The sequence below is a fragment of the Podarcis vaucheri genome, assembly GCF_965113315.1.
Source record: "Podarcis vaucheri genome assembly, chromosome: 2".
NCBI classification, from domain to species: domain Eukaryota; kingdom Metazoa; phylum Chordata; class Lepidosauria; order Squamata; family Lacertidae; genus Podarcis; species Podarcis vaucheri.
In genome coordinates this window covers 13,257,427-13,274,418 of record NC_138760.1, presented here as the reverse complement: position 1 = coordinate 13,274,418, position 16,992 = coordinate 13,257,427, and positions in this window count along the sequence as shown.

The following is a 16,992-nucleotide window of genomic DNA, read 5'->3' as shown; positions in this document are numbered from 1 at the left end:
TTTTTTCAAAAAAATTGTTCAGACGTCGAGGGCTAATTCTGTTTCCGATGATAAAAACCCATCTGTTTCCACCGAAAAACATTTCAGGGGATCACTTCCAACACTTTGCCAACATTTTTGAGTGAATTGCAGAACGTCAGATTTTGAGAAGAAATTGTGACCGCGCGGCTTAGGGATTTTTTCAAAAAAATTGTTCAGACGTCGAGGGCTAATTCTGTTTCCGATGATAAAAACCCATCTGTTTCCACCGAAAAACATTTCAGGGGATCACTTGCAACACTTTGCCAACATTTTTCTGTGAATTGCAGAACGTCAGATTTTGAGAAGAAATTGTGACCGCGCGGCTTAGGGATTTTTTCAAAAAAAGTTGTTCAGACGTCGAGGGCTAATTCTGTTTCCGATGATAAAAACCCATCTGTTTCCACCTAAAAATATTTCAGGGGATCTCTTGAAACAGTTTTCCAACATTTTTGAGTGAATTGCAGAACGTCAGATTTTGAGAAGAAATTGTGACCGCGCGGCTTAGGGATTTTTTCAAAAAAAGTTCTTCAGACGTCGAGGGCTAATTCTGTTTCCGATGATAAAAACCCATCTGTTTCCACCGAAAAATATTTCAGGGGATCACTTGCAACAGTTTGCCAACATTTTTGAGTGAATTGCAGAACGTCAGATTTTGAAAAGAAATTGTGACCGCGCGGCTTAGGTATTTTTTCAAAAAAAGTTGTCCAGAAGTCAAGGGCTAAGTCTGTTTCCGGTGATAAAAACCCATCTGTTTCCACCGAAAAACATTTCAGGGGATCACTTGCAACACTTTGCCAACATTTTTGAGTGAATTGCAGAACGTCAGATTTTGAGAAGAAATTGTGACCGCGAGGCTTAGGGATTTTTTCAAAAAAAGTTGTTCAGACGTCAAGGGCTAATTCTGTTTCCGATGATAAAAACCCATCTGTTTCCACCGAAAAACATTTCAGGGGATCACTTGCAACACTTTGCCAACATTTTTGAGTGAATTGCAGAACGTCAGATTTTGAGAAGAAATTGTGACCGCGCGGCTTAGGGATTTTTTCAAAAAAAGTTTTTACGACATCGAGGGCTAATTCTGTTTCCGATGATAAAAACCCATCTGTTTCCACCGAAAAACATTTCAGGAGATCACTTGCAACAGTTTGCCAACATTTTTCTGTGAATTGCAGAACGTTAGATTTTTAGCAGAAATTGTGACCGCGCGGCTTAGGGATTTTTTCAAAAAAAGTTGTTCAGACGTCGAGGGCTAATTCTGTTTCCGATGATAAAAACCCATCTGTTTCCACCTAAAAATATTTCAGGGGATCACTTGCAACACTTTGCCAACATTTTTGAGTGAATTGCAGAACGTCAGATTTTGAGAAGAAATTGTGACCGCGCGGCTTAGGGATTTTTTCAAAAACAGTTGTTCAGACGTCAAGGGCTAATTCTGTTTCCAATGATAAAAACCCATCTGTTTCCACCGAAAAACATTTCAGGGGATCACTTGCAACAGTTTGCCAACATTTTTGAGTGAATTGCAGAACGTCCGATTTTGAGATGAAATTGTGACCGCGCGGCTTAGGGATTTTTTCAAAAAAAGTTGTTCAGACGTCGAGGGCTAATTCTGTTTCCGATGATAAAAACCCATCTGTTTCCACCAAAAAACATTTCAGGGGATCACTTGCAACAGTTTGCCAACATTTTTCTGTGAATTGCACAACGTCAGATTTTGAGCAGAAATTGTGACCGCGCGACTTACGGATTTTTTCAAAAAAGTTGTTCAGACGTCGAGGGCTAATTCTGTTTCCGATGATAAAAACCCATCTGTTTCCACCGAAAAACATTTCAGGGGATCACTTGCAACACTTTGCCAACATTTTTGAGTGAATTGCAGAACGTCAGATTTTTGGCAGAAATTGTGACCGCGCGGCTTAGGGATTTTTTCAAAAAAAGTTTTTAACACGTCGAGGGCTAATTCTGTTCCCAATGATAAAAACCCATCTGTTTCCACCGAAAAACATTTCAGGAGATCACTTGCAACACTTTGCCAACATTTTTCAGTGAATTGCAGAACGTCAGATTTTGTGAAGAATTTGTGACCGTGCGGCTTAGGGATTTTTTCAGAAAAAGTTGTTCAGACGTCGAGGGCTAATTCTGTTTCCGATGATAAAAACCCATCTGGTTCCACCGAAAAACATTTCAGGGGATCACTTGCAACAGTTTGCCAACATTTTTCAGTGAATTGCAGAACGTCAGATTTTGAGCAGAAATTGTGACCGCGCGGCTTAGGGATTTTTTCAAAAAAAGTTGTTCAGACGTCGAGGGCTAATTCTGTTTCCGATGATAAAAACCCATCTGTTTCCACCTAAAAATATTTCAGGGGATCTCTTGAAACAGTTTTCCAACATTTTTGAGTGAATTGCAGAACGTCAGATTTTGAGAAGAAATTGTGACCGCGCGGCTTAGGGATTTTTTCAAAAAAAGTTCTTCAGACGTCGAGGGCTAATTCTGTTTCCGATGATAAAAACCCATCTGTTTCCACCGAAAAATATTTCAGGGGATCACTTGCAACAGTTTGCCAACATTTTTGAGTGAATTGCAGAACGTCAGATTTTGAAAAGAAATTGTGACCGCGCGGCTTAGGTATTTTTTCAAAAAAAGTTGTCCAGAAGTCAAGGGCTAAGTCTGTTTCCGGTGATAAAAACCCATCTGTTTCCACCGAAAAACATTTCAGGGGATCACTTGCAACACTTTGCCAACATTTTTGAGTGAATTGCAGAACGTCAGATTTTGAGAAGAAATTGTGACCGCGAGGCTTAGGGATTTTTTCAAAAAAAGTTGTTCAGACGTCAAGGGCTAATTCTGTTTCCGATGATAAAAACCCATCTGTTTCCACCGAAAAACATTTCAGGGGATCACTTGCAACACTTTGCCAACATTTTTGAGTGAATTGCAGAACGTCAGATTTTGAGAAGAAATTGTGACCGCGCGGCTTAGGGATTTTTTCAAAAAAAGTTTTTACGACATCGAGGGCTAATTCTGTTTCCGATGATAAAAACCCATCTGTTTCCACCGAAAAACATTTCAGGAGATCACTTGCAACAGTTTGCCAACATTTTTCTGTGAATTGCAGAACGTTAGATTTTTAGCAGAAATTGTGACCGCGCGGCTTAGGGATTTTTTCAAAAAAAGTTGTTCAGACGTCGAGGGCTAATTCTGTTTCCGATGATAAAAACCCATCTGTTTCCACCTAAAAATATTTCAGGGGATCACTTGCAACACTTTGCCAACATTTTTGAGTGAATTGCAGAACGTCAGATTTTGAGAAGAAATTGTGACCGCGCGGCTTAGGGATTTTTTCAAAAACAGTTGTTCAGACGTCAAGGGCTAATTCTGTTTCCAATGATAAAAACCCATCTGTTTCCACCGAAAAACATTTCAGGGGATCACTTGCAACAGTTTGCCAACATTTTTGAGTGAATTGCAGAACGTCCGATTTTGAGATGAAATTGTGACCGCGCGGCTTAGGGATTTTTTCAAAAAAAGTTGTTCAGACGTCGAGGGCTAATTCTGTTTCCGATGATAAAAACCCATCTGTTTCCACCAAAAAACATTTCAGGGGATCACTTGCAACAGTTTGCCAACATTTTTCTGTGAATTGCACAACGTCAGATTTTGAGCAGAAATTGTGACCGCGCGACTTACGGATTTTTTCAAAAAAGTTGTTCAGACGTCGAGGGCTAATTCTGTTTCCGATGATAAAAACCCATCTGTTTCCACCGAAAAACATTTCAGGGGATCACTTGCAACACTTTGCCAACATTTTTGAGTGAATTGCAGAACGTCAGATTTTTGGCAGAAATTGTGACCGCGCGGCTTAGGGATTTTTTCAAAAAAAGTTTTTAACACGTCGAGGGCTAATTCTGTTCCCAATGATAAAAACCCATCTGTTTCCACCGAAAAACATTTCAGGAGATCACTTGCAACACTTTGCCAACATTTTTCAGTGAATTGCAGAACGTCAGATTTTGTGAAGAATTTGTGACCGTGCGGCTTAGGGATTTTTTCAGAAAAAGTTGTTCAGACGTCGAGGGCTAATTCTGTTTCCGATGATAAAAACCCATCTGGTTCCACCGAAAAACATTTCAGGAGATCACTTGCAACACTTTGCCAACATTTTTCAGTGAATTGCAGAACGTCAGGTTTTGAGAAGAAATTGTGACCGCGCGGCTTAGGGATTTTTTCAAAAAAAGTTGTTCAGACCTCGAGGGCTAATTCTGTTTCCAATGATAAAAACCCATCTGTTTCCACCGAAAAACATTTCAGGGGATCACTTGCAACAGTTTGCCAACATTTTTGAGTGAATTGCAGAGCGTCAGATTTTGAGCAGAAATTGTGACCGCGCGGCTTAGGGATTTTTTCCAAAAAAGTTGTTCTGACGTCGAGGGCTAATTCTGTTTCCGATGATAAAAACCCATCTGTTTCCACCGAAAAGCATTTCAGGGGATCACTTGCAACAGTTTGCCAACATTTTTGAGTGACTTGCAGAACGTCAGATTTTGAGAAGAAATTGTGACCGCGCGGCTTAGGGATTTTTTCAAAAACAGTTGTTCAGACGTCAAGGGCTAATTCTGTTTCCGATGATAAAAACCCATCTGTTTCCACCGAAAAACATTTCAGGGGATCACTTGCAACAGTTTGCCAACATTTTTGAGTGAATTGCAGAACGTCAGATTTTGAGAAGAAATTGTGACCGCGCGGCTTAGGGATTTTTTCAGAAAAAGTTGTTCTGACGTCGAGGTCTAATTCTGTTTCCGATGATAAGAACCCATCTGTTTCCACCGAAAAACATTTCAGGGGATCACTTGCAACAGTTTGCCAACATTTTTCAGTGAATTGCAGAACGTCAGATTTTGAGCAGAAATTGTGACCGCGCGGCTTAGAATCATAGAATCATAGAATCATAGAATCATAGAGTTGGAAGAGACCACAAGGGCCATCGAGTCCAACCCCCTGCCAAGCAGGAAACACCATCAGAGCACTCCTGACATATGGTTGTCAAGCCTCTGCTTAAAGACCTCCAAAGTAGGAGACTCCACCACACTCCTTGGCAGCAAATTCCACTGTCGAACAGCTCTTACTGTCAGGAAGTTCTTCCTAATGTTTAGGTGGAATCTTCTTTCTTGTAGTTTGGATCCATTGCTCCGTGTCCGCTTCTCCGGAGCAGCAGAAAACAACCTTTCTCCCTCCTCTATGTGACATCCTTTTATATATTTGAACATGGCTATCATATCACCCCTTAACCTCCTCTTCTCCAGGCTAAACATGCCCAGCTCCCTTAGCCGTTCCTCATAAGGCATCGTTTCCAGGCCTTTGACCATTTTGGTTGCCCTCCTCTGGACACGTTCCAGTTTGTCAGTGTCCTTCTTGAATTGTGGTGCCCAGAACTGGACACAGTACTCCAGGTGTGGTCTGACCAGAGCAGAATACAGTGGCACTATTACTTCCCTTGATCTAGATGCTATACTCCTATTGATGCAGCCCAAGCCCAGAATTGCATTGGCTTTTTTAGCTGCCGCGTCACACTGTTGGCTCATGTCAAGTTTGTGGTCAACCAAGACTCCTAGATCCTTTTCACATGTACTGCTCTCAAGCCAGGTGTCACCCATCTTGTATTTGTGCCTCTCATTTTTTTTGCCCAAGTGCAATACTTTACATTTCTCCCTGTTAAAATTCATCTTGTTTATTTTTGCCCAGTTCTCTAATCTGTCAAGGTCGTTTTGAAGTGTGATCCTGTCCTCTGGGGTGTTAGCCACCCCTCCCAGTTTGGTGTCATCTGCAAATTTGATCAGGATGCCCTTGAGTCCATCATCCAAGTCGTTGATAAAGATGTTGAATAAGACAGAACCCTGTGGCACCCCACTAGTCACTCTTCTCCAGGATGAAGAGGAACCATTGATGAGCACCCTTTGGGTTCGGTCAGTCAGCCAGTTACAAATCCACTGAGTGGTAGCATAGTCAAGACCGCATTTTACCAGCTTCTTTACAAGAATATCATGGGGCACCTTGTCAAATGCCTTGCTGAAATCAAGGTAGGCTACATCCACTGCGTTCCCTTCATCTACCAGGCTTGTAATTCTGTCAAAAAACGAGATCAGGTTAGTCTGACATGACTTATTTTTCAGAAATCCATGCTGACTATTGGTGATCACAGCATCCCTTTCTAGGTGCTCACAGACTGTTTGCTTAATGATCTGCTCCAGAATCTTCCCTGCTATTGATGTCAGACTGACTGGGCGGTAATTATTTGGGTCCTCTCTTTTCCCCTTTTTGAAAATAGGGACAACATTTGCCCTCCTCCAGTCTGCCGGGACTTCGCCTGTTCTCCAGGAATTCTCAAAGATGACTGCCAGTGGTTCTGAGATCACATCTGCCAGTTCTTTTAATACTCTTGGATGCAGTTCATCTGGCCCTGGAGACTTGAATACATCTAAACTAGCCAAATATTCTTGTACTATCTCCTTAGTTATTCTGGGCTGTGTTTCCTTTGCTGAATCATTTGCTCCAAATTCTTCAGGTCGGGCATTGTTTTCTTTATCGGAGAAGACTGAGGCAAAGAAGGCATTGAGTAGTTCAGCCCTTTCTGTGTCCCCTGTTTGCATTTCACCATCTTCTCCTCTGAGTGACCCCACAGTTTCTTTGTTCTTCCTTTTGCTACGAACATACCCATAAAAGCCTTTTTTGTTGCTTTTAACCTCTCTAGCAAGCCTGAGTTCATTCTGTGCTTTAGCTTTTCTGACTTTGTGTCTACATGTGCTGGCTATTTGTTTGAATTCCTCTTTGGTGGTTTCCCCCCTTTTCCATTTTTTGTACACATCCTTTTTTAATCTTAATTCAGTTAAAAGTTCTTTAGATAGCCACCCTGGCTTCTTTAGGCACCTTCCATGTTTCCGTCTCATTGGTATTGCCTGACGTTGTGCTTTTAGTATCTCCCTCTTAACAAACTCCCAGCCATCATGAACTCCCTTTCCTTTTAGTATTGTTGTCCATGGGATCTCACCCAGCACTTCCCTAAGTTTTATGAAGTCGGCTTTCTTAAAGTCAAGAAATTGAGTCCTAGTATGCTTGGCTGCTCCTTTCCACTGTATAGTAAACTTCAGAAGAGCATGATCACTCGCGCCTAATGATCCTTCCACTTCTACCCCACTAACCAGGTCATCAACATTGGTTAGGACCAGATCTAAAATGGCTGTTCCTCTTGTTGCTTCTCCCACTTTCTGGACAATGAAGTTGTCTGCAAGGCCAGTGAGGAATCTGTTTGACCTTATGCTCTTGGCTGAGTTTGACGTCCAACAAATATCCGGGTAATTGAAGTCCCCCATTACTACTATCTCCCTTCCTTTTGCATGCTTGGCCATCTGTTCCAGGAAGGCATCATCTATGTCCTCCGTTTGGCTTGGGGATCTATAGTAAACTCCCACAATGAGGTCTCTGTTATTCTTCTCTCCCTTAATTTTGACCCAAATGCTCTCACTTTGGCTTTGAGGATCTAAATCTTGGATCTCTTCACAGGTATACACATCCCTGACATATAACGCCACTCCTCCTCCTTTCTTGTCTGGTCTGTTTCTCTGAAATAGATTGTATCCCCCCATTATTACATTCCAATCGTGGGACTTATCCCACCAGGTTTCAGTGATGCCTATTATGTCATATTTAGTTTGCTGTACCAAGAGCTCAAGCTCATCTTGTTTATTTCCCATGCTTTGCGCATTAGTGTACAGACATTGAAGTCCATTAATCATTCCCCCGTGTCTCTTATTTAAGGATTTTTTCCTCCCACCACTAGGTCCGTGTGCTGTTTTCTCCATTTGGTCTATGACATTTGGATGATCATCTTCATTAATTGATAGGCTCCTACCTTCAGGAGCACTGTCTCCCTCCCCCACATTAGTCAGTTTAAAGCCCTCCTGATGAGGTTTCTGAGATTTTTGGCAAAAACATTTCTCCCAACCGTTGTGAGGTGCAACCCATCACTTGCCAGAAGTCCATCTTCAAGAAACTGCAGTCCGTGATCTAAGAATCCAAACCGTTCCTGTTTACACCATTTGCGAAGCCAGCTGTTCACTTCCACTATTTTCCCCTCTCTCCCTGGGCCACGTCGTTCAACTGGGAGGACAGATGAGATGACAATTTGTGCATTTAGTTGCTTCAATTTCCTGCCGAGAGCCTCGTAGTCTCTTTTGATCTTCTGGAGGCTATTGCTTGCAGTGTCATTGGTTCCCACATGAACCAAGAGGAAGGGGTATTTGTCAGTGGGTTTTATGATTCCTTGCAGTCGTTCAGTTACATCTTGGATCTTAGCCCCGGGGAGACAGCACACTTCCCGAGACATCTTGTCAGGCCCACAGATCACTGCTTCTGTTCCCCTCAGTAGGGAATCCCCTATCACCACTACACGCCTCCTCTTGGGTTTGGTCGGGGTTCTTCCGTGAGCTGTCCGTTCCAAGGTCGCCTGCACATTCCCTGAGGACTGACTTTGCTGCTCGTCTTCATATACCTGATTGACTGTAATGAGGGAGAGATCCTCAAATGGAGTCTGCTCTTCGTCTTCCATGCTAGGGGAGAGGACCTCAAAGCGATTGTGTATTTCTAAGCAATCAGAGTGAACCCTGGGCCTCCTACGTCTTTGAGTCACGTTTCTCCATATATCTGGCTCCTGTGTTGGTGAACTAGACTCCTTCTCAGGGTGGTCCCCTGTCTCCTCCTTGGTGGAGACGGTGTGCTCTGTTGCTTCCAAGAAGAGCTCCAGCTCTCTAATTCTTTGGAGCGTAGCTACACGTTCCTCCAGTTGCTGGACTTTGTCTTTTAAGAGAGCAATCAACATGCAATTGCTGCAGGTAAAGCTGCCTGCAACCTTTGGCAAGATGGCAAACATTGCGCAGGAATTGCTTAGGGATTTTTTCAAAAAAAGTTGTTCAGACGTAGAGGGCTAATTCTGTTTCCGATGATAAAAACCCATCTGTTTCCACCGAAAAACATTTCAGAGGATCACTTGCAACAGTTTGCCAACATTTTGGAGTGAATTGCAGAACGTCAGATTTTGAGCAGAAATTGTGACCGCGCGGCTTAGGGATTTTTTCAAAAAAATTGTTCAGACGTCGAGGGCTAAATCTGTTTCCGATGATAAAAACCCATCTTTTTCCACCGAAAAACCTTTCAGGGGATCACTTGCAACAGTTTCCCAACATTTTTGAGTGAATTGCAGAACGTCAGATTTTGAGCAGAAATTGTAACCGCGTGGCTTAGGGATTTTTTCAAAAAAAGTTGTTCAGACGTCGAGGGCTAATTCTGTTCCGATGATAAAAACCCATCTGTTTCCACTGAAAAACCTTTCAGGGGATCACTTGCAACACTTTCCCAACATTTTGGAGTGAATTGCAGAACGTCAGATTTTTAGCAGAAATCGTGACCGCGCGGCTTAGGGATTTTTTCAAAAAAAGTTGTTCAGACGTCGAGGGCTAATTCTGTTCCGATGATAAAAACCCATCTGTTTCCACCGAAAAACATTTCAGGGGATCAATTGCAACAGTTTGTCAACATATTTTAGTGAATTGCAGAACATAAGATTTTGAGCAGAAATTGTGACCGCGCGGCTTAGGGATTTTTTCAAAAAAAGTTGTTCTGACGTCGAGGGCTAATTCTGTTTCCGATGATAAAAACCCATCTGTTTCCACCGAAAAACATTTCAGAGGATCACTTGCAACAGTTTGCCAACATTATTGAGTGAATTGCAGAACGTCAGATTTTGAGCAGAAATCGTGACTGCAACCTTTGGCAAGATGGCAAACATTGCGCAGGAATTGCTTAGGAATTTTTTTAAAAAAAAATTGTTCAGACGTCGAGGGCTAAATCTGTTTCCGATGATAAAAACCCATCTGTTTCTACCGAAAAACATTTCAGGGGATCACTTGCAACAGTTTGCCAACATTATTGAGTGAATTGCAGAACGTCAGATTTTGAGCAGAAATTGTGACAGCGCGGCTTAGGGATTTTTTCAAAAAAAGTTGTTCAGACGTCGAGGGCTAATTCTGTTTCCGATGATAAAAACCCATCTGTTTCCACCGAAAAACATTTCAGGGGATCACTTGCAACACTTTGCCAACATTTTTGAGTGAATTGCAGAACGTCAGATTTTGAGAAGAAATTGTGACCGCGCGGCTTAGGGATTTTTTCAAAAAAAGTTGTTCAGACGTTGAGGGCTAATTCTGTTTCCGATGATAAAAACCCATCTGTTTCCACCGAAAAACATTTCAGGGGATCACTTGCAACAGTTTGCCAACATTTTTCTGTGAATTGCAGAACGTCAGATTTTGAGCAGAAATTGTGACCGCGCGGCTTAGGGATTTTTTCAAAAAAAGTTGTTCAGACGTCGAGGGCTAATTCTGTTTCCGATGATAAAAACCCATCTGTTTCCACCTAAAAATATTTCAGGGGATCACTTGAAACAGTTTGCCAACATTATTGAGTGAATTGCAGAACGTCAGATTTTGAGAAGAAATTGTGACCGCGCGGCTTAGGGATTTTTTCAAAAAAAGTTGTTCAGACGTCGAGGGCTAATTCTGTTTCCGATGATAAAAACCCATCTGTTTCCACCGAAAAACATTTCAGGGGATCACTTGCAACAGTTTGCCAACATTTTTCAGTGAATTGCAGAACGTCAGATTTTGAGCAGAAATTGTGACCGCGCGGCTTAGGGATTTTTTCAAAAAAAGTTGTTCTGACGTCGAGGGCTAATTCTGTTTCCGATGATAAAAACCCATCTGTTTCCACCGAAAAACATTTCAGGAGATCACTTGCAACAGTTTGTCAACATATTTTAGTGAATTGCAGTACATCAGATTTTGAGAAGAAATTGTGACCGCGCGGCTTAGGGATTTTTTCAAAAAAAGTTGTTCAGACGTCGAGGGCTAATTCTGTTTCCGATGATAAAAACCCATCTGTTTCCACCTAAAAATATTTCAGGGGATCACTTGAAACAGTTTGCCAACATTATTGAGTGAATTGCAGAACGTCAGATTTTGAGAAGAAAATGTGACCGCTCGGCTTAGGGATTTTTTCAAAAAAAGTTGTTCAGACGTCAAAGGCTAATTCTCTTTCCGATGATAAAAACCCATCTGTTTCCACCGAAAAACATTTCAGGGGATCACTTGCAACAGTTTGTCAACATATTTTAGTGAATTGCAGAACATAAGATTTTGAGAAGAAATTGTGACCGCGCGGCTTAGGGATTTTTTCAAAAAAAGTTGTTCAGACGTTGAGGGCTAATTCTGTTTCCGATGATAAAAACCCATCTGTTTCCACCGAAAAACATTTCAGGGGATCAATTGCAACAGTTTGTCAACATATTTTAGTGAATTGCAGAACATAAGATTTTGAGAAGAAATTGTGACCGCGCGGCTTAGGGATTTTTTCAAAAAAAGTTGTTCAGACGTTGAGGGCTAATTCTGTTTCCGATGATAAAAACCAATCTGTTTCCACCGAAAAACATTTCAGGGGATCACTTGCATCAGTTTGCCAACATTTTTCTGTGAATTGCAGAACGTCAGATTTTGAGCAGAAATTGTGACCGCGCGGCTTAGGGATTTTTTCAAAAAAAGTTGTTCAGACGTCGAGGGCTAATTCTGTTTCCGATGATAAAAACCCATCTGTTTCCACCTAAAAATATTTCAGGGGATCACTTGAAACAGTTTGCCAACATTATTGAGTGAATTGCAGAACGTCAGATTTTGAGAAGAAATTGTGACCGCGCGGCTTAGGGATTTTTTCAAAAAAAGTTGTTCAGACGTCGAGGGCTAATTCTGTTTCCGATGATAAAAACCCATCTGTTTCCACCGAAAAACATTTCAGGGGATCACTTGCAACAGTTTGCCAACATTTTTCAGTGAATTGCAGAACGTCAGATTTTGAGCAGAAATTGTGACCGCGCGGCTTAGGGATTTTTTCAAAAAAAGTTGTTCTGACGTCGAGGGCTAATTCTGTTTCCGATGATAAAAACCCATCTGTTTCCACCTAAAAATATTTCAGGGGATCACTTGAAACAGTTTGCCAACATTATTGAGTGAATTGCAGAACGTCAGATTTTGAGAAGAAAATGTGACCGCTCGGCTTAGGGATTTTTTCAAAAAAAGTTGTTCAGACGTCAAAGGCTAATTCTCTTTCCGATGATAAAAACCCATCTGTTTCCACCGAAAAACATTTCAGGGGATCACTTGCAACAGTTTGTCAACATATTTTAGTGAATTGCAGAACATAAGATTTTGAGAAGAAATTGTGACCGCGCGGCTTAGGGATTTTTTCAAAAAAAGTTGTTCAGACGTTGAGGGCTAATTCTGTTTCCGATGATAAAAACCAATCTGTTTCCACCAAAAAACATTTCAGGGGATCACTTGCATCAGTTTGCCAACATTTTTCTGTGAATTGCAGAACGTCAGATTTTGAGCAGAAATTGTGACCGCGCGGCTTAGGGATTTTTTCAAAAAAAGTTGTTCAGACGTCGAGGGCTAATTCTGTTTCCGATGATAAAAACCCATCTGTTTCCACCTAAAAATATTTCAGGGGATCACTTGAAACAGTTTGCCAACATTATTGAGTGAATTGCAGAACGTCAGATTTTGAGAAGAAATTGTGACCGCGCGGCTTAGGGATTTTTTCAAAAACAGTTGTTCAGACGTCAAAGGCTAATTCTCTTTCCGATGATAAAAACCCATCTGTTTCCACCGAAAAACATTTCAGGGGATCACTTGCAACAGTTTGTCAACATATTTTAGTGAATTGCAGAACATAAGATTTTGAGAAGAAATTGTGACCACGCGGCTTAGGGATTTTTTCAAAAAAAGTTGTTCAGACGTTGAGGGCTAATTCTGTTTCCGATGATAAAAACCAATCTTTTTCCACCGAAAAACATTTCAGGGGATCACTTGCATCAGTTTGCCAACATTTTTCTGTGAATTGCAGAACGTCAGATTTTGAGCAGAAATTGTGACCGCGCGGCTTAGGGATTTTTTCAAAAAAAGTTGTTCTGACGTCGAGGGCTAATTCTGTTTCCGATGATAAAAACCCACCTGTTTCCACCGAAAAACATTTCAGGGGATCCCTTCCAACACTTTGCCAACATTTTTGAGTGAATTGCAGAACGTCAGATTTTGAGAAGAAATTGTGACCGCGCGGCTTAGGGATTTTTTCAAAAAAAGTTGTTCAGACGTCGAGGGCTAATTCTGTTTCCGATGATAAAAACCCATCTGTTTCCACCGAAAAACATTTCAGGGGATCACTTGCAACAGTTTGCCAACATTTTTCTGTGAATTGCAGAACGTCAGATTTTGAGAAGAAATTGTGACCGCGCCTTAGGGATTTTTTCAAAAACAGTTGTTCAGACGTCGAGGGCTAATTCTGTTTCCGATGATAAAAACCCATCTGTTTCCACCGAAAAACATTTCAGGGGATCACTTGCAACAGTTTGTCAACATTTTTGAGTGAATTGCAGAACGTCAGATTTTGAGAAGAAATTGTGACCGCGCGGCTTAGGGATTTTTTCAAAAAAAGTTGTTCAGACGTCGAGGGCTAATTCTGTTTCCGATGATAAAAACCCATCTGTTTCCACCGAAAAACATTTCAGGGGATCACTTGCAACAGTTTGTCAACATTTTTGAGTGAATTGCAGAACGTCAGATTTTGAGAAGAAATTGTGACCGCGCGGCTTAGGGATTTTTTCAAAAACAGTTGTTCAGACGTCGAGGGCTAATTCTGTTTCCGATGATAAAAACCCATCTGTTTCCACCGAAAAACATTTCAGGGGATCACTTGCAACAGTTTGTCAACATTTTTGAGTGAATTGCAGAACGTCAGATTTTGAGAAGAAATTGTGAACGCGCGGCTTAGGGATATTTTCAAAAAAAGTTGTTCAGACGTCGAGGGCTAATTCTGTTTCCGATGATAAAAACCCATCTGTTTCCACCGAAAAACATTTCAGGGGATCACTTGCAACAGTTTGCCAACATTTTTCTGTGAATTGCAGAACGTCAGATTTTGAGAAGAAATTGTGACCGCGCGGCTTAGGGATTTTTTCAAAAACAGTTGTTCAGACGTCGAGGGCTAATTCTGTTTCCGATGATAAAAACCCATCTGTTTCCACCAAAAAACATTTCAGGGGATCACTTGCAACAGTTTGTCAACATTTTTGAGTGAATTGCAGAACGTCAGATTTTGAGAAGAAATTGTGACCGCGCGGCTTAGGGATTTTTTCAAAAAAAGTTGTTCAGACGTCGAGGGCTAATTCTGTTTCTGATGATAAAAACCCATCTGTTTCCACCGAAAAACATTTCAGGGGATCACTTGCAACAGTTTGCCAACATTTTTCAGTGAATTGCAGAACGTTAGATTTTTACAGAAATTGTGACCGCACGGCTTAGGGATTTTTTCAAAAAAAGTTATTCAGACGTCGAGGGTAAATTCTGTTCCCGATGATAAAAACCCATCTGTTTCCACGGAAAACCTTTCAGGGGATCACTTGCAACAGTTTGGCACCATTTTTGAGTGAATTGCAGAACGTCAGATTTTGAGAAGAAATTGTGACCGCGCGGCTTAGGGATTTTTTCAAAAAAAGTTGTTCAGACGTCGAGGGCTAATTCTGTTTCCGATGATAAAAACCCATCTGTTTCCACCGAAAAACATTTCAGGGGATCACTTGCAACAGTTTGCCATCATTTTTCAGTGAATTGCAGAACGTCAGATTTTGAGCAGAAATTGTGACCGCGCGGCTTAGGGATTTTTTCAAAAAAAGTTGTTCTGACGTCGAGGGCTAATTCTGTTTCCGATGATAAAAACCCATCTGTTTCCACCGAAAAACATTTCAGGGGATCACTTGCAACAGTTTGTCAACATATTTTAGTGAATTGCAGAACATCAGATTTTGAGAAGAAATTGTGACCGCGCGGCTTAGGGATTTTTTCAAAAAAAGTTGTTCAGACGTCGAGGGCTAATTCTGTTTCCGATGATAAAAACCCATCTGTTTCCACCTAAAAATATTTCAGGGGATCACTTGAAACAGTTTGCCAACATTATTGAGTGAATTGCAGAACGTCAGATTTTGAGAAGAAAATGTGACCGCTCGGCTTAGGGATTTTTTCAAAAAAAGTTGTTCAGACGTCAAAGGCTAATTCTCTTTCCGATGAGAAAAACCCATCTGTTTCCACCGAAAAACATTTCAGGGGATCCCTTGCAACAGTTTGTCAACATATTTTAGTGAATTGCAGAACATAAGATTTTGAGAAGAAATTGTGACCGCGCGGCTTAGGGATTTTTTCAAAAAAAGTTGTTCAGACGTCGAGGGCTAATTCTGTTTCCGATGATAAAAACCCATCTGTTTCCACCGAAAAACATTTCAGGAGATCACTTGCAACAGTTTGTCAACATATTTTAGTGAATTGCAGAACATCAGATTTTGAGCAGAAATTGTGACCGCGCGGCTTAGGGATTTTTTCAAAAAAAGTTGTTCAGACGTCGAGGGCTAATTCTGTTTCCGATGATAAAAACCCATCTGTTTCCACCTAAAAATATTTCAGGGGATCACTTGAAACAGTTTGCCAACATTATTGAGTGAATTGCAGAACGTCAGATTTTGAGAAGAAATTGTGACCGCGCGGCTTAGGGATTTTTTCAAAAACAGTTGTTCAGACGTCAAAGGCTAATTCTCTTTCCGATGATAAAAACCCATCTGTTTCCACCGAAAAACATTTCAGGGGATCACTTGCAACAGTTTGTCAACATATTTTAGTGAATTGCAGAACATAAGATTTTGAGAAGAAATTGTGACCGCGCGGCTTAGGGATTTTTTTAAAAAAAAGTTGTTCAGACGTTGAGGGCTAATTCTGTTTCCGATGATAAAAACCAATCTTTTTCCACCGAAAAACATTTCAGGGGATCACTTGCATCAGTTTGCCAACATTTTTCTGTGAATTGCAGAACGTCAGATTTTGAGCAGAAATTGTGACCGCGCGGCTTAGGGATTTTTTCAAAAAAAGTTGTTCTGACGTCGAGGGCTAATTCTGTTTCCGATGATAAAAACCCACCTGTTTCCACCGAAAAACATTTCAGGGGATCCCTTCCAACACTTTGCCAACATTTTTGAGTGAATTGCAGAACGTCAGATTTTGAGAAGAAATTGTGACCGCGCGGCTTAGGGATTTTTTCAAAAAAAGTTGTTCAGACGTCGAGGGCTAATTCTGTTTCCGATGATAAAAACCCATCTGTTTCCACCGAAAAACATTTCAGGGGATCACTTGCAACAGTTTGCCAACATTTTTCTGTGAATTGCAGAACGTCAGATTTTGAGAAGAAATTGTGACCGCGCGGCTTAGGGATTTTTTCAAAAACAGTTGTTCAGACGTCGAGGGCTAATTCTGTTTCCGATGATAAAAACCCATCTGTTTCCACCGAAAAACATTTCAGGGGATCACTTGCAACAGTTTGTCAACATTTTTGAGTGAATTGCAGAACGTCAGATTTTGAGAAGAAATTGTGACCGCGCGGCTTAGGGATTTTTTCAAAAAAAGTTGTTCTGACGTCGAGGGCTAATTCTGTTTCCGATGATAAAAACCCATCTGTTTCCACCTAAAAATATTTCAGGGGATCACTTGAAACAGTTTGCCAACATTATTGAGTGAATTGCAGAACGTCAGATTTTGAGAACAAATTGTGACCGCGTGGCTTAGGGATTTTTTCAAAAAAAGTTGTTCAGACGTCGAGGGCTAATTCTGTTTCCGATGATAAAAACCCATCTGTTTCCACCGAAAAACATTTCAGGGGATCACTTGCAACAGTTTGCCAACATTTTTCAGTGAATTGCAGAACGTCAGATTTTGAGCAGAAATTGTGACCGCGCGGCTTAGGGATTTTTTCAAAAAAAGTTGTTCTGACGTCGAGGGC